The sequence below is a fragment of the Ceratotherium simum genome, unplaced genomic scaffold (genome assembly GCF_057802395.1).
Source record: "Ceratotherium simum simum isolate JZ-2026a unplaced genomic scaffold, ASM5780239v1 HiC_scaffold_43, whole genome shotgun sequence".
Classification (NCBI taxonomy): domain Eukaryota; kingdom Metazoa; phylum Chordata; class Mammalia; order Perissodactyla; family Rhinocerotidae; genus Ceratotherium; species Ceratotherium simum.
Window position 1 is genome coordinate 7345559 of NW_028261259.1, and position 17185 is coordinate 7362743.

Genomic DNA, 17185 nt, shown 5'->3' on the forward strand with positions numbered 1-17185 from the left:
TCATCAGCCAAATTCACTGAGTCACCATCAGGATTGTTAAATTCTATGTTCCTCAGAAAGGGATGCAGCCAAAAGAGACACATCATCCTGTGGTGAAGTGGGCCCGGGTTTTAAAGAGAAAAACCCTGAATTGGGGACAGCCTTTCATTGTCTGTAATCCTTGCTTCATAATGTACCTTTATTACAAGTATCCAATGAAGTAAAGCAAATGAAATCATATGGAGAACTAAATTATCATAATGTTTCTAAAATATCAGTTAGTTTCAAGAGAAAATGCCTAAAGACAAAAATATCAAGATGATCAGTAGTGATAGGATTCAGACAAATCTCGAGTACAAAGTCCAATCTAGCCACCCTCATGCACTCTCTGAATTTTCCCAGACCATCAATCTGCAAAATGATGTTAGCAATACCTAAAGTTGTTGCAGAATTAAATGAGATCATTTATGTAAAGTATTCACTATGATGTTCAGCACCAGATAGGCACATAAAGGACAAGTTCTCTTCTTGTCATTGAGGAGCTTCATGGGAGCAGACAGGATATTCCCTATTGAAACCTTAGGCAGGCAGGATGTTGGGATCCTTTGTAACACAAAGCATTGATATTGACTCATAGCTCACTTCCTTGTTGCCACTAGAACCTTCTTGTAGATGACTTACTACCCAGGACTAGATATACCTCCTAGAGAGTGAAACAAGTATAGAAACTCTTGTGCTTTTCTTGGAGAAAGAATCCTAACTGCTTGGTTTGAGCACCTGTGGAACCATAAGAAAGTCACTTTTACGAGTGTACATTCTGTTAAGTCGAAGAGACTTTACCTGCCAGGGACAAAACACCAGACCTTCCCCACTTCACATTGACTGCATTTCTTCATGTTGAAGAAGCATCTTGTGAAGGTTCCAGGCCACAGCATACACAGCATTTTACATATTGTAACTCCATACAGTCATGCTTGTGTCAAAAATCTGCCAAGGCAGCCATCCTAAGGAGGCATTAGGTGGACAATTCTCCAGTGTTTTACAGTAAGACTCAGAAATCGTGCAAGGAATAAAGGGAAACCACAACATAGTGAGGTAAATGTCTTCTGGATATTTGGAAGGCTTAACTGTCTGGATAAAATTTTCAAAGCCAGGGACCTCACTACGGAGGTGTGAAAAAATGAGAGTCCCATGGAATGAGTCAAGGATGAAATCTCTCTCACTGTGGATAAAATCCCACTCTGATGTCGTGACCCAGACTTTCCATATCACTAAATACTCCCAAGTAGAAAAGCTCAAGCTTATGAGAGAGTTGGCATCACCATAAATGATAACCACATTCCCTTCTGTTTCCTATACTTGCAAATCGTATGGCTATGTCCTTGAGTAATATGACCTTTCAGTCACAGGAATCATTTCCACAAAGGCTGCACAGATTTCATTCCTGTCCATCTCTCCTCTCAAGTCTGAGAGAAACACAACACCTTTCTTATCTTCCGAGATGACCAGCCCCACCCAGCTCCAACTGAAGTGAAGCAGCAAAGAGTCCATGCCAATGGCTAGAGATGTGTCCCTGGGGGCCATCTAATAGAGAGATGGAAACTGATCATCATCATTTAGGGTAAGATCAAAAGAACCATAGGTAAGCTAAAAGGAAAAGACAATTGGAAGCAATATGAGGAAGGGGATTGGCAAAAATCACACTCTCAGTCCTGAAGTCTGTTCAGCAACACCTGGAGTGGTAGAAGGGGACAATTGCTCATTTCATTTTCTAATCATTTCCACTCCCTGAAAGCTTTCTATAAAATAAGATCAGTCAGAGTTACAGGAAACTGTTCTGTCTCCTTCCCCCTCAACCTTCTCTCTACTCCAAATAAAGGAAATGTCATACTCGATCGAGGTGCTGTACACGGACCCTTTGAGATCATATCCTTTGAGAGATGCACAAACCCAGTCTCCTCCTCTCTTCCTTTTTAGGCCCCTGAGAATGGCACCAAAGGAGACGTGGTTTCATCTCTCCCCATCCCACCCAGTCTTACCTGTGGAAATTTGTACAATCCCAGCAGTGTTATAATCTGGGCAGAAATTGCCCACGTGGGTCTTGTAAGGACCGCTAGAGACTTACTCTCTCTCCTGCAGTCGTAATTAGGGATGTCCTTGCCCAACCCTGAGAGTCAAATAAGGGAACTCTCCAATTTCCTCCTTTCACTGGACAGGGCATTATAGAGATCAAATCCCAGAGACATGTTGGACAAGATATGAGGGTTCCTGTTGATTTCCTCAATGGCAAAAACTAAGGCCAGAACCTACTGGTAGTTCTTGTACTGAAACCTGCATAGAGGGATAAGGATTCTTAAGGAAAATACTCAAAATGATTTCCTTCAAATGCAATACAATGACTTATTTAAAATGAATTTGCTATTGACTCGAATGTCTGTGGCAACAGATGGCACTCCTGAAGCCTTGGAATTTATAACTAAAGAAAATAACATGACTTCAGCTGTGGAACGTCCTTACTGAATTCCACACTCATGAAAGAAACTGGTTAAATACACAGAAGAAAGTACAATGAATGGAGAAACAGATCACATTCAGAGTGGACTTGTAAATGACTCTTTGGTTCAGGATCCAAAATGCTTGTTTATATGAGCACACCATTAAATGCTTCCTAGAAGAGCAACAATATTAGCATGAGATTGGAGAAAGCCCTGGGGAGGAAGAATAATTGCAACTGAAAGATACGTGACAAGAATAGATGCATGACATGTGCACGTTGAGAATGGTGCAACAGAAGGCTGTCAATCAAATTGCCTAAACCTCTGTCCCCTCAAACCTGTGCTTCTGCCACCATCAAAACCAGGATACTAAGGTGAACTTCAGAGATCCAATGAAGTAGGAATCATCAACAGGCAGGAACAATTGAAAGATTCAAGAAGTACCTAAGGGACTAGAAACACTTCGGAATCTAAGAAAGAGAGCATTGTAAAGTTTAAAAAGCTTCTCATCCATTTCTTATTTTAAAATATAAAATTAAAATTAATTATTAACATCTTTAATGGTACCTATTCCTGATAGCCCATATTGTCTTCATCTTTTCTACAGATTTTCTAAACACAAATAACACCTAATCCAAAGAAAATTCTCTGCAGTTCTATTGCCTGGGATTTGTAATAACATCAAGAATACAATAGAGCAGTCACTTGTGCTTATTTCAAGTGTTCTATTATTTGAGGATTGATTAGTACCCTAGTTCATGCTCACTGCTTGTTAATGTTCCCCGTGTCCCTGTGAAGAATAGGTGTTCTTCACTTGTTGGGTATAGGGTGCCATGTGTATCTATTAAATCAAACTTGGAATTTGTTTTTCAAATACTCTATTATTAGATATATGTTATTCTTTGTCTCAGAGGAAAGTTGAAATTCTTCACTATGATGATATATTATGTCTACCTCTCCTCTTCCTCTGCCTCCTTCTCCTGTACTTCCTCCTCCTCCTCCGACTTTTTCTTCTTGTCTTCTCCTACTTCTCCTTCTCCTCCTCTTCCTTCTCCTCCTTCCTTTCCTAGTTGAGGCTATATTATCTTCACATGACATCGTGTGTAGTATAACGACTATATCTTCATGATAAGTTGAACTTATATACCATTGGGGATTAAACACTTAATTCCTAATGATGCTTTTTTCCTCATCTGTTTTATCCCATATTATTATAGCTACCCTGGGTTGATTTTTGATTGATATTTTCCTAGCATATCTTTATATCTTCTATTCTCTTTTGAATTTCTAGTTTTCCATGTTTATTAGTTTTCACAAGTCTTGTAAACAAGATACAGCTAAATTTATCATTGTCGCATCAAATTCAACAATCTGTATTTAACTGGAGAATTTATTCCATTTATATTTGTTGTGATTATTTATATCCTTGTTTTGCTCCCACTATCTATATGTTTTCCTTCTATTTTTTCCACAAGTTTTATTATGTTATTTCCCTTTAAAATTTATTGATTTATACTTGTTTTCCATATTCTATTGTGTCTCCTCTGTTTGGGTGAGAGTTATATTCTCTACTTCTATTTTACCACCAGTCCACATTGCCTGAAGTGGATATAGTTTCTCATCTCCTGAGAAATTTATAGACCCTTTACCTTTCAGTTTTACCCTCATGACTCACTTGTTTTTGTTGTACAGTACTTTATTTCTCCTTTTTCTTTACTCTCTCTTCATCTCCATATCTAAATTATCTTTCATGTTTTTTAGTTCCTTGTCTTTCTATGCTGCATTCTATTTCCTTCAGAATTCAAATTTGGTTTTCTATTCTCTCTTCTGTGGTAGAACCCATCTATGAAGTTTTAAAACTCAACAGTTATGTATTTTTCATCTCTTAAAGTTCTATAAGGCCAAATATGTCACATCATTTCTAGAGTCTCCTGTTTGATTTTGTTATTCCATTTCTTGTTGTTCCATTTTTTATACACAGTTATTTTATATCTTGACGTTGGTAAGTCTAATAGTGAAGGTTTTAGTGTTTAAATCTATGGTTTTATTTTTAATTTTCTTATGTCTTGTGACTCTTATCGACAACGGCATGTATTCCTTATTTGTTTGGAGAACTTTGATTATGAGTTCATATTTGTCTGATTTTAATGTGTACAGAATGTAAGGCTTTTGTTTAGATTCTTTCCTCCAGAGAAGAATGTCACTAGTTTCTGCTCACAGTCATGTGAGATGACACCAAGCTAAGTGCCTTTTTTGTGTGACTCACAACTAATCTGTGACTCTCAGATTCATTCCCTCAAGTCACTGGAGACTCACAGACAAATCCTTTCATTAGAGGATCATACGGGCCTTTGACCACTGGGTGAATCCAAATTTGTCTAGTGCTTACAATTTCCTTCTTCTGTCCTTTGAGACTTGGCTTACATCATGTGAACTCAAGAATGCAATAACTTTATATTTTATGGAAAATAGTGTTATGTGGAGGGAAACCCCTTTGAGGTATCTTGTCCTCCATACTCCTGGTATTTCATTCTTTTAGATACTTCTTTGAATTTCTTTCTTTTAATAAAAATTCTTTCTTTAACTTGAAAAGAAAATAAATTTTAAAATCAAACGTGTGATCTTGGGGTATAGAAATAATTTACACGCTATTCAACAAAATAAGATTAAGATATAGAAAATTTTACAGTAATGTATGTATGGATTATGTATATTTAACTGAAACTAAGAACCTCTATTTAGAACATATTTAATCAAATTTTAGGAGAAGAATCATTGAGATGCACACTCCAGAAAAATTCTGTTTCTCTGAGCTGCACACATACTACACATATACCTGATCGTCATGTGACAAGCCATGATATGGCCAACTTTAGTTCAACTTAGTTCAGGTGTGATATGATCAATTAAACTTGAAGAAGGGAGAGTGTCCAGAATTCCAAAAGCCCCATGTGTTACCAATGTTAAAGCATTAAATACTGAGAACAAGGAAGAATGGTGCAGGTGTTGTATAAGTAAATTTCAATGTCTAAAGAGCAGAGAACAGCATCCACATTAAACTTATTGCAGACTGTGTCACATTTCTGAAAATAAAGCACCCCTTTCAGAGGAAAAATGAAGAACGTTTTTGTGTCAGTTGGGGCCTCCAAATGCTGAGGTGGAGTTAGGAGTACAAGAAGATTATTGTGGCATAACACCTGTGAAGAGTCAAAGGATTGGGTAGGGACAGCCCGCACACTCAGATATGGAATTAACTGCCTCTGAAATGAAAAAAAATAAGGAATGTTAGGCAGAGGAGCTTTGAATCACAATGTGGAGATGCTAGTCTCCACCCGAGACCTACTGAATCAGAATATTTGGGGTGGGATCCAGCAAACCTTCTGTGTTTTAACAAGCCTTCCAGATAATTCAGATCCATAATCAAGTTTGAGGTTGACTGGTTTCAAAAAAAAGCACCATACCAAAGAAGTGAACACTGAAAAATTAAAACAATTGTCTCAGTACTGTGTGTTAATGTGATTTTTAAAAAATGCAAACCACAAACTACGTTAAAGAATGTGCATAAAATTTAAAACCATCTTGAACCAAGAGCTTAATCTATACCTAGAGACACTGGATTTGGAGAAAAAGAAAAGAAGTAAAATACTAATTAATTTTTCATCTAACATTGAGGAGGCAGTGAGGCAAGACTTCAGATTCTGGGGTCTTCTTATTTCTCAAATTAAAAATATTGTAAAATAGGGGCCACCCTGGTGGCATAGTGGTTAAATTTGCACGCTCTGCTTTGGTGATCTAGGGTTCGTGGCTTCGGATCCCGGGTGCGGACCTCTGCACTGCTCATCAAGCCATGCTGTGGTGGTGTCCCATATAAAGTAGAGGAAGATGGTCATGGATGTTAGCCCAGGGCCAATTTTCCTCAGCAGAAAAAAAATATTCTAAAATAGAATATGAAAAAATGTATATATCCAACATGGTGGAGAAAAGTTTAATAAGGAAAATTACTTTAAATGGAGCAAAACAAGGAAAAAAGAAAAAAAGCAAAGTACAAAATTTAAAAATAGAACCACAGAGATAATGCTACATATAGCAGTTATACTATAATGAAGTTGTTTAAATCACTTTTTCAATATTGAATGTTACTCTACATTCCACGAAGACATAGGAAACTAACACTGAACATAGATGCTGAAAGAAAGGGGATTGTCAGTGATATTCCTTACACGTGCTCACAAAAGTAAAGCCACACTAATATGAAACTTTTATATATGAATGTGTATAATGGTACACATATCTGAAGGCAAACTATTTGGGGACTAAAAGGTGGTTAGCAGTCAAAATGTATATGTTCAATTATAGTATCATATATTTAAAAAAGGATTTTAAAAATATGAAGTAAAGTGAACCTAACTACAACCAAAGTAAGAGTATTCAATTAACTTCTCAGTATTTGTCCAAAAAAAGTCAATATAGGAATCATATATATTGTTAATCTTGATTTATCATTAAATATGTTTGGAGCATACACACACACACGTGCCTGCATATAAATATCAAACTTCCTACTCCAAAGCAAAGAAAACATATTATTATAAAATTAGGTCCTATCCTTGACCAGCAAGCAATTTTGACATAGCAATCAATTCGTGAAGCCGCCAGAAGAGAGATACATGGCCAACCACAGAAATTCTGACTCAGTAGCTCATCAGAGGAATGGCAAGATTTGAAATCCAGATCCTTAACCAACTTGCACGCAAAAATGCTCATTAACTGCCAACATATCTTAAACAAATCAGACAATTTATAAGCCAATGAACACTCTGATGAATAACTGGTCAAACAGGAAATCAAACCAATGATTAGAAAGGAGTGTTGATGGTTTGTAATTGATATTTGAGTGGTGAACACGATGTAATCTATGCAGATATAGAAGCATAATGATATACAACTAAAATTTACACAATGTTATAAACCAATGTTACTGCAATAAACAAAAATTAAAAATAAATAAATAAATAAATGAAGGAGTAGCAAGGAGCCCTGGAGAGAGAGGAGAGAGAAAGGAAGAAGAGAAGAAAACTGTCTGTTCTAAGAGAAAATATCTGAGCAAGGGAGGGGGAGGGGGAATCCCCACCCCATCACCAGGAGGGGGAGAGAGGCGGGGAGGAAAGGGGGAGACAGAATCCCCCTCCGCCCTTTCCCTCCAGGTTCTTAGTGCTGGCCAAGTCCTTAACAAGACAGGTTGGCTGAAGAAAATCAGACCCAGCTGAAGAACATGTGTCCATGGGAGAAACCCGGGAAACTGAGTCTCTCGCCACAATGGCAGAGATTCTCATCTTGCATCCTCTCCTGAGCTAATGACAAAGGTGGATGTCATGGGTGGGCCTGTTGGATGGGAGAGGGGATGAAGATTATTGTCATGCAGAGAGACATGTAAAGGATTGTCCGACCATTTTCCCCTGCACTGGGGTCAGGTCCGGAAGGGAAGGCACAGAGGTAACCAGGAACCGGCATCTCTGTGGTGGGGCTGGCCATGGGGCGGGCGTGGGGATGGTGGGTGCAAGTGTGATGGCGTGTGAGTTGGCACAAGCCAGCTGTGGAGGCAGAGACTCAGAGGTGAGGGATCTCTCTCTCTCTCCCTCTCTCTATCTCTGTCTCTGTCTCTGTCTCTGTTTCTCTCTCTCTCTCTCTCCCTCGGGGACCTGAGGAGAGTAAGGTGGCACCACCTGCCCACCTGGCCTACCTCTCCCATGGGCCCTTCTTTCTCTGGCCGCTCCGGGAGCCCTGTGGGCTTGGGTTCAACCCCCACACCCCTGCACAGGCCAAGGGCGTATGCACGACCGCCGGGGCCTAGGGCTGGCCTCGGGGGTCCTCAGTGAAGACCCAGTCCTCCCGCCAGACTCTGACCGGCTGCCGCCACACATCTGCAGCTGTTCCATCGCCGCCTTTCTTGACTTGGCTTCAGCTGTTGTCTCCCTCCCCTCCCCCATTCCCACTCAACTTGAAGGCCGCTTCCCTGCCTTGGAAACATTGCTCTGGCCCTGATGGCCACAGGCGTACTGGGCTTCCAGCTCAAGACTCTGCCTGGGCCAGCTGCTTCATCCAGGGGCTCATTTCTTCCTGGAAAGGCAGAACCATGGACTCACCCCACGCCTGCACTTTTCGTCTGCAGCCAGGCCAGGTGTAGGAAAGGCTCTGTGGAGTCAGAAGTGCCAAGACAGGCAGATGGCACTGCAGGACTAGGGAGCCAGGGCCAAACTGGCAAGCCCTTCCGGCGACAGGTCCCAGCCTCCTCCCTGGAGTCGGGAAGGCCTGGCCTTCCTGGTGCCCAGGCCACGGCTCCGGGGAGAAATCCGCCATGGAAGGCACGCAGGAGGCCCTCTGCATGAGGTTGCAGATGTCACCCCAGGGCCACTGCAAGCCTGGCTCGGCTTGCCTGCTTTCTCCAAAGGAGGCTGGCCCATCAGTCCAACCTGGCACCTGGGCCAGGCCCCTTCCAAGGGGACGAGTTCCAGAGGATATAGCCCTGGGAATGGCTGCCAAGTATCCTGGGGCGTGTGCCGGGCCCCCGTCAGAGGAGGAAGCAGCCTGGCAAGCGGTGGGCCAGACCTGAGATCTGGAGGCCTCCCAAAACCGGGTCCCTGTCCTGCCCAGGACTCCCGAGGGAGGACGATGGTAGTGGCAGTGGCGAGCGGGGTGGGGCTGGCGCCAAGCCTGCCCTTGGATGCCCCGGGAGAGGGCACCGGGGGATGGGCAGCCCCTGGCCAGGTCTGAGGGACCGACCCAGCTCAGGGCTGTCGGGGGTAGAGAGAGAACACCCCTCCGCCCTTTCCCTTCAGGTTCTTATGGCTGGCCAAATCCTTAACAAGACAGGTTGTCTGGAGAAAATCAGACCCAGCTGAAGAACATGTGTCCATGGGAGAAAGCTGGGAAACTGAGTCTCTCCACACAATAGCAGAGATTCTCATCTTGCATCCTCTCCTGAGCTAATGACAAATGTGGATGTCGTGGGTGGGCCTGTAGAATGGGAGAGGGGAGGAAGACTATTGTCATGCAGAGGGACACGTAAAGACTTGTCTCAACCTTTTCTCCTTCCCTGGGGTCAGGTCTGGAAGGGATGGCACAGAGGTGACCATGAACCGGCCTCTCTGTGGTGGGGCTGGCCCCAGGGCAGGCGTGGGGGTGATGGGTGGAAGTGAGATGGCGTGTGAGTTGGCACCAGCCAGTGGTGGAGGCAGAGACTCAGAGGTCAGGGATCTCTCTCTCTCTCCCTCTTTCTCTCTCTGTCTCTGTCTCTCTCTGTCTCTCTGTCTCTCTCTCTCTCTCTCTCCCCCTCAGGGACCTGAGGAGAGTAAGGTGGCACCACCTGTCCACCTCACCTAACTCTCCCATGGACCCTTCTCTCTCTGGCCACCCCGGGAGCCCTGTGGGCTTGGGTTCAACCCCCCACACCCCTGCAAAGGCCAAGGGTGCATGCGCGACCGCCAGGGCCAAGGGCTGGCCTCGGGGATCCTCAGTGAGGGCCCCGCCCTCGCGCCAGTCTCTGACCAGAATGCGGAATTCTGGCGCCACCCAGCTGTAGCTGTTCCATCGCCGCCCTTCTTGACTTGGCTTCAGCGGTTGTCTTCCTCCCCTCCCCCACTCCCACTCAGCTTGAAGGCCGCTTCCCTTTCTTGGAAACATTGTTCTCGTCCTGATGGCCACAGGCATATTGGGCTTCAAGCTCAAGGCTCTCCCTGGGCCAGCTGCTTCTCCCCGGGGATCATTTCTTCCTGAAAAGACAAAGTATGGCTTCACCTCATGCCTTCACTTTGCGACTGCAGCCAGGCTAGGTGTAGGAAAGGCTCTGTGGAGTCAGAAGAGCCGAGACTGGCGTATGGCACCCCAGGGCTAGGGATCCAGGGCCAAACTGGGCAAGTCCTTCCCGTGACAGGTCTCTGCCTCCTCTCTGGTGTAGGGTAGGCCTGGCCTTCCTAGTGCCCAGGCCATGGTCTGGTGAGAAATCCGCCAAGGAGAGCAGGCGTCAGGCCCTCTGCCTGAGGGCGCATGTGCCACTTCCAGGGCGATAGGAAGGCTGGTGCAGATCGCCTCCTTTTTTCAAAGGAGTCTGGCCTATTCGCTCATCCTCCTGCTCCAGGCCCATTTCGTGGTGGACCAGTTCTGAAGGAAAGAGCCTTGGTGACAGCTGCCAAGATTTTTTGGGTGTGTTCTCACCCCTGTCAGAAGAGGAAGTCACTTGGCAACTGCTGTACCACACCTCGGGTGTTTTAGCCTCCCTCAGCCGGGTCCCTGCCATGCCCATGCCTACCTGCATGGAGGGACTACTAAGGTCTTGGCAGTTGCCAGTGGAGATACTCATTAGAGACTTAACTTGAGGTTGTAGTAAAAGAGCATAACATAACAGCATTGAGCTTGGGCTCTGCCATTTATGAACTGTATAACCTGGATGAGTTTTCTAGCCACTGTACCCAGTCTCTTCATCTATATAATTGTGAAAAGACCAACATCTACTACATCGGGATATTTTGAGGATTATGTGTGTTAATGTATGTTCAATCACAGAATTAACATTCAAAGTGTAGTGCTTGGCTCAGTAGAAGTGTTTGCTGCTGTTATTATAATCATCATTATTTCATGTCCTTCACTTCCTCGTGAGCTCCCTGTAAAACCAACCATGATCCATGGTGTCAACAGTTTTATTCCAGGTTCCTGCTTAATGGCCTGCAGAGGGAGCCTCGGTCTCATAACTTCCTGTTTTTATCCCAGTCTCTGGAGGGATGCATTTACCTCTTTCTTATTTGAACTGAGGCACTGAATGGGGTCCCACACCCAACCCTGCATGTCCTCCTTTTAATATCCCATGCTATTGAAACACTGTTTAGTGTTTACTTGGTGGAATATACTCCCTGACATGAACAACGCACGGGAGATAGGATTTAGGAAACATTGTTCCATGTAGGGCTCTGATTTTATCATAGAGTACAGTTGATCAAGGGCCAAGGTAGAGTTCCTTATTGCAAAAATCTTCAGAGATGAGGGTGTTCTAATGTGATACCACCTGAAAATAAAGCTAGCACATAAAAGCAGATGTAGTTTTAAAAAGAAAAGCACACAACTGAAAGAATTAATCCCATTACATACACTATTCTATTCGTTTATGTATCAAATTACTGATAGGTAATAAGCAGGTGTACAGATAGTAGAATTATCAATTTCATAGAGAATTCTTTTAACAGTTGTTCATATCTTGTGTTTTACATCATTTATTAGGGTAATATTTTCATCTTTACTTTTCCTTGTGTCTCTATCTTTCTCAACTTTTCCAAGAGATATATTTATATTATCTTCTAAAATTTTAAGGAAAGTTATAAAAAGTTATGAAACATTTGAAGTTGTTGATTCTGTATATTGGAGGAGGGCTAGATTGCAAGTGAATTAGTGATAATTAGAGTTTTATTTTGGTAAAAGATGGTAGTCGGAATTGATACCAGGATGTTTGTAACCTAGTTTTTACTTCATTATTTGATGTAGTTTCTAAAATTCCAGAACCGGTAATTTTAAATATAATAACTTGTCTCATTTTAAAATATGTGTTCTTGGAGAGGGTGACTGAGGTAGGTAGACAATAATTTACTGTAGTAACTTGTTTTTCTCCAATTAATCTGTTATTAACCCAAGAGCCCTATAACATTCTTTTGTCCAAATAACCTGATGGCACTTTCTTGACTTTTCTTGCTGTGACTCTAGCAATCTGGGGTCACACCACCCTCTCGCTCCTAGTCATGCTTTCAGTTGTAAGAGTAACATTGTCAATAATACGGTGACAGATTTGCACACAGTCTACTATTTACTAAAATATATATATCAATTGCAAACTTTGATAACGTAATTGTTAAGGAATGAACAATTTGCAGTGCACTTAACAGCTGATTGCTACACATTATTGTGTACTGACATCATGGTTAAAACCATTATTTGCAACATGTGGCCCCTTTCAATTTTATTTTAAAGGAAATGGTTCAATGACTTTTTTCTTTTGGAAGAAGAAAGACTTGCATTTCCATCTTAGAAAATTGATAACTTGTTTTTAGCCCTTTTTCTTGTCTTCAGCTCTTCTTTATATTGGTTACTAATTCACATGTCCAGTTACTTCAGATTCATGGTGCTATCTCCTCTGCCTTTTACATGGCTCTCACATTAACTTTTCCATAATCTATTCTGTGAAAGAAGTTCATCTCCACCTTCATATATTGTGGAAGGAACCGACCCTCCTCTATGTGAACTTGGAAAGTAAGGCCAAGGTGATGCCTCGGTGCCCCTCCCCACCAGTGAGCTGCAGATGGGCTGCAGAGTCCTGTGAATCTTTTGCTCACCTCCTGGCTCCCTACATACTTGACATTGTCTGCACGGAGAACCCCAGCTTGTTACAATCAAATTTTTGAAGTCTATAGAAGCCGGCTGAAGGATAAGACTGGCTAGAAAGGACATCAGCAAGCAGTGTACTACAAAAGTTGGTGGCAGAAACGTTAATAAGAACAAAACCTTTCCGTTTATCTTTTTTTCTCTTTAACTTCTCTCTCTTCATTTTCCTTTACTTTTATGGTATAAACCCTATCCACCCCCATGGTGTTTTTTTTTTTTTTCCTCAAAGCCCCAGTACATTGCTATATATCTTAGTTGTAGGTCAACCTATGGTGGTTCGTTTTCCTTGAGTCCCATGGCATTTTATTCATATCTCTTTAAATCAAATTATTTCTATAGCGTAATTTATCTGTTTATACATATCTGTCTTCCTTGCAGACCCACAACATCTCAAGACCTTTGGGTACATAATATATACTTAAGTATTTGAGTGAATCAATGAAGATCTTTTGTTGAATAAGATCTAAATAAATACAATACCTACTCAGCACATGAATGCAAGCATTTGAGAGAGAGTTTTGTGTCTGCTGAAGCAGGCTGTGGGCCAGTTTAGGGGCTCAGTGCCAAGGTTACTCAATAGATTGAGACAAAATGAAAGAGAAAATTAACTTTAGTTTTAAAATTCATGGAGAACAGGAGCAGGATATCTAGGTGTGAATCAGCACTTGATCATTGTTGTTGCATCTTTGGATAATCCAGTCCTTTATTTTGTATGAATATGTGACTGGCCAAGAGAGTGAACAGAGGACTGGCTTTTAGAAGGGCAATTTTGTCGCAGGAAATCCTTGAGGAAAATATATGGAAGGAGAGCTGGTAGAAACATGGCAGAAACTTTTTGTGTACAAACCCTAAAAATTGAGTTTACATGCTGTCTGAAAGATTTGTAACCCAATATTTCTCCAATATAAGTTAGAGCAGATTTTAAATATCTAGGTATACAAAAGGAATACAAGGAGCATAGATCAAACCGAAATTAGTTTAGGATAGAACAAAGAAATGAAGCTAAAGTAAACCAGCACATTAAAATGTGTTTCAGAAGGACCTGCAGTTTTTAAAGGTAGTTGGAAATTTATCACTCAGGTTTAAAGTAGAAAGGGAAATGGGAACAATTCTCTATCATTTCATGTCCATGAGATTAAAAGCTACAGCCTGTCAGAGAAGCAAAACTTTTCTGGCCTCTAATGTTCAAAAAAGTGTTTTGAATCGTGCCTAAAGAAAGAGAGTCTGTGTGATGTAATGCAAATACAGTATCATCAACTCATTTCCAAGTTTATTACAAACACTTTAGCACACTTTTAATTGAGATAATGCAGAATTCTATAGGGGGCCAAGGAAGAGGCTGATAGCATTCTCTCTTTCAGCTTCTCACTTGACCAAGGGAGAAAATGTTCTTGAACAGATTGACCACATCTCCTAAAGACAGTGCTCATTTTCAATTTTTCTTTTTATAAACTTATCCTGCATTTCCCCTTACATATGCAAGCTAAAGCATGTGTGTAGACATCCTTCATTGGCAATGAGGAGCAGATCCATACTACTAAATAATCAAATAAGCGGAACATACGTTTGGTGCCTTTTAGGGAAATTACAGGTTTAAGCCCACCTCCATTGGTGGAAGAACATGGTGATGGTGCTCAGGGCAAGCTACCCCAGGACGCACCACTCTGGTATGCGGATTAATTTGAGCTGAAGACAATAAGGACTCAGAGAACTCAGGAAGAATATTTGAGTTTCCCCTCCCAAACTGCCTAAAGAATTTAAAACAAAAGATCTGTTACAGGAAGGAGTTATTATCATGACAGCTATAAAGATAATGTAGGATAGAGGTGACAATAGAAAAGACACCAACAAGCCCATCTTATCGGAAGTTCTGTCTCTCTGGCCACATGCTCTGGATGGCCCTGCGAGGAGTTACCAGACAATCATTTACAAGGGAAGTCTCCATTTGTAAAGATATCTCCCTCTCTGTATTGGGAAGAGGGGGGATGACCTCATTTCTAGAGACTTATCAATGTGGAAGGTGAGGCTTTAAAACTACATAATAAACCTTTCTCTTGTTTACAGGACTTTAGTGATGATCTCCTGTAACTGACACCCCCACCCCCAACACCCTCCTTGTCTCTGTTTGGACATGGTATTTAAGATGAGAATTTCTGCTATTGTGTTGAGAAACGCAGTGTCCCTGCTTTCTCCAGTGTATACATGATATTAAATTTGGTATTATTTTCTCCTGCTAACCTGTCATGTTAATTATTTGGCCAACCATAAGAACCTTAAGGAAAAGGACAGAGGGAGATTCTCCCTCTTCCCCCGACAATGGTATACCCGAATTAAAATATCTACCATTTATTATGCAGCTAATCATGTCATGCTATTTAAATGAAACTTAATGAATTCTTCTTCTATAAAATTGATTATATTTTAGACAAACTGATGTATAATTTTATATAAGTGCATTTTTACTTAAAATGTAAAACTCTTTAGAGTCTGCTTCATTCAGTTTTAGAGGCATATTTTGTATATTTTTTGGTGTGATTTTATTAATTATCCTTCATAGCAGAGAGGCACATCCTACTCTTTTTCTTGCTGCCCTCTCTCTACAAGATAAAACTCATCCAAGTTTATTTTGCTTCATAAGGCATAGGCTTACTTTGTGATGAAGAGGAGATCATTTCTGAAACATATTTGGAACTGTAGGGAGCCCAGAATTTTAGACTATGCTCAGAATTTTGTGAGGTAACTTCAAAAAAGATGGAACATTTAAAGTTTGCCAGGAAAGTTTTCTGCTACTTCGCTTAACAGTAGGTTTTTTTTTAAACAGCTTAGTTCTTAATTCTTTGGAAAGATGAGTGAAGGAGTTGGCAGGTTTAAGTGTACCCTTGATAGAGTTCTCTCTGGGTTACTCTTTCAAAACAACCATCCCAGTTGATGAATATTTAATGGGGACTCTGTCAGTCCCAGAGCTGAGAGAGGCAGTTCTCAAAGCTCCAGCAGGTCCTGGGAGAAGAGAGCGCTGGTAACCAGTGTCGTCCGAGTTTGGATGAGGCATGGTCTTTCTCAGGATGTTAGAACTGAGTGGAGTTCTCAGATGCAGCCCAGTGACTCTAGACCTGAGCCCTGGTCAGAAACCAGTTGACTTGTCATTCGCTCTGAGCCTGGTGTCTTCCCTCTGCTCGTGCCCCTTTCTGCCACTTCTCATGCTTCTCCTGACTCTCACTCTTTCCTACACCTTCTTTCTTCTTTTTTCTCTTTTTCTTACTTTTACTCTCTATTATATTCCTTATCATTTTTTTCTGTCTCTTATTGTTCTTATTCATTTTCTTTTTATTTTGTAGTACAGTTACTCTGTACATGACTTTCCTCGTAAAATCTTGACCCTCTACAACTCCTATAATTCAGCTAGCTATGTTTTTTGAAGATTTTATCTATTTTTTATTTTTCCCCCCAAAGCCCCAGTAGATAGTTGTATGTCACAGCTGCACATCCTTCCAGTTGCTGCACGTGGGACGCAGCCCCAGCATGGCCAGTGAAGCAGTGCGTCGGTGCGCGCCCGGGATCCGAACCCAGGCTGACAGCAGCGGAGCATGTGCACTTAACTGCCAAGCCACGGGGCTAGCCCTCAGCTAGCTATTTTGAAGAGAGTATTTTGATAAATTTCTCTTAGATGTTATAACATGCTGATTCAAGGAAATAAAAACTGTCACAAATGGGATAGTGATGAAGAGTGAATTCAGTTCAGGTAGACATGGAATTAGACAGAGGGAAACTGAGAGCTTAGGTGTAGGTGTTCAAAATATTTCCTGATACATCGTTGTAGTTCATTGTTGTGGTAAACTGCACAGAGTCTTATTTACTGCTGGAGCCCAGATGTTTGCTCCTTGGGCCATCTCATCAGACCTCGGCCTATAGAAAAGAAGCTAGGAAACATTGCATGCATTTCTAATGTGAAGAACTGTTAGTGTTCCACCAGGAGACACCTTGGGCTCTTCCCTGCACTATCTGAATAGAAAAAGAGGAAGAGAAGCTTTTCTTCATCTACACAACGCCGACCTTATCTTGAGTTTGAGAGGATTGGAGGTGACTGAAAACAAAAGTGTTCCCGAGTTTGGATTTGCTTTAACAAGAACTATTGGCTGGCTTTGATGTTAAAGGTCTTTATTCAAAATTGACTACCTCTAATGCTAAGTTCAGAGTGGAGATTTGTCAGTATAAGAGAGAAGAATCCCTTTTGATTAAGTCAGTGAAATACAGTATTTGGGAGAATGGTTATATTTGAAGGCGACTTGTTCATA

General features: G+C 41.6%; 1 pseudogene; it reads right to left on the minus strand.

Annotated features, from left to right (window-relative positions):
• Positions 1–735: 735 nt before the first annotated feature.
• On the minus strand, positions 736–8223 carry LOC147911509 (vomeronasal type-2 receptor 116-like; annotated as a pseudogene).
• Positions 8224–17185: the final 8962 nt, after the last annotated feature.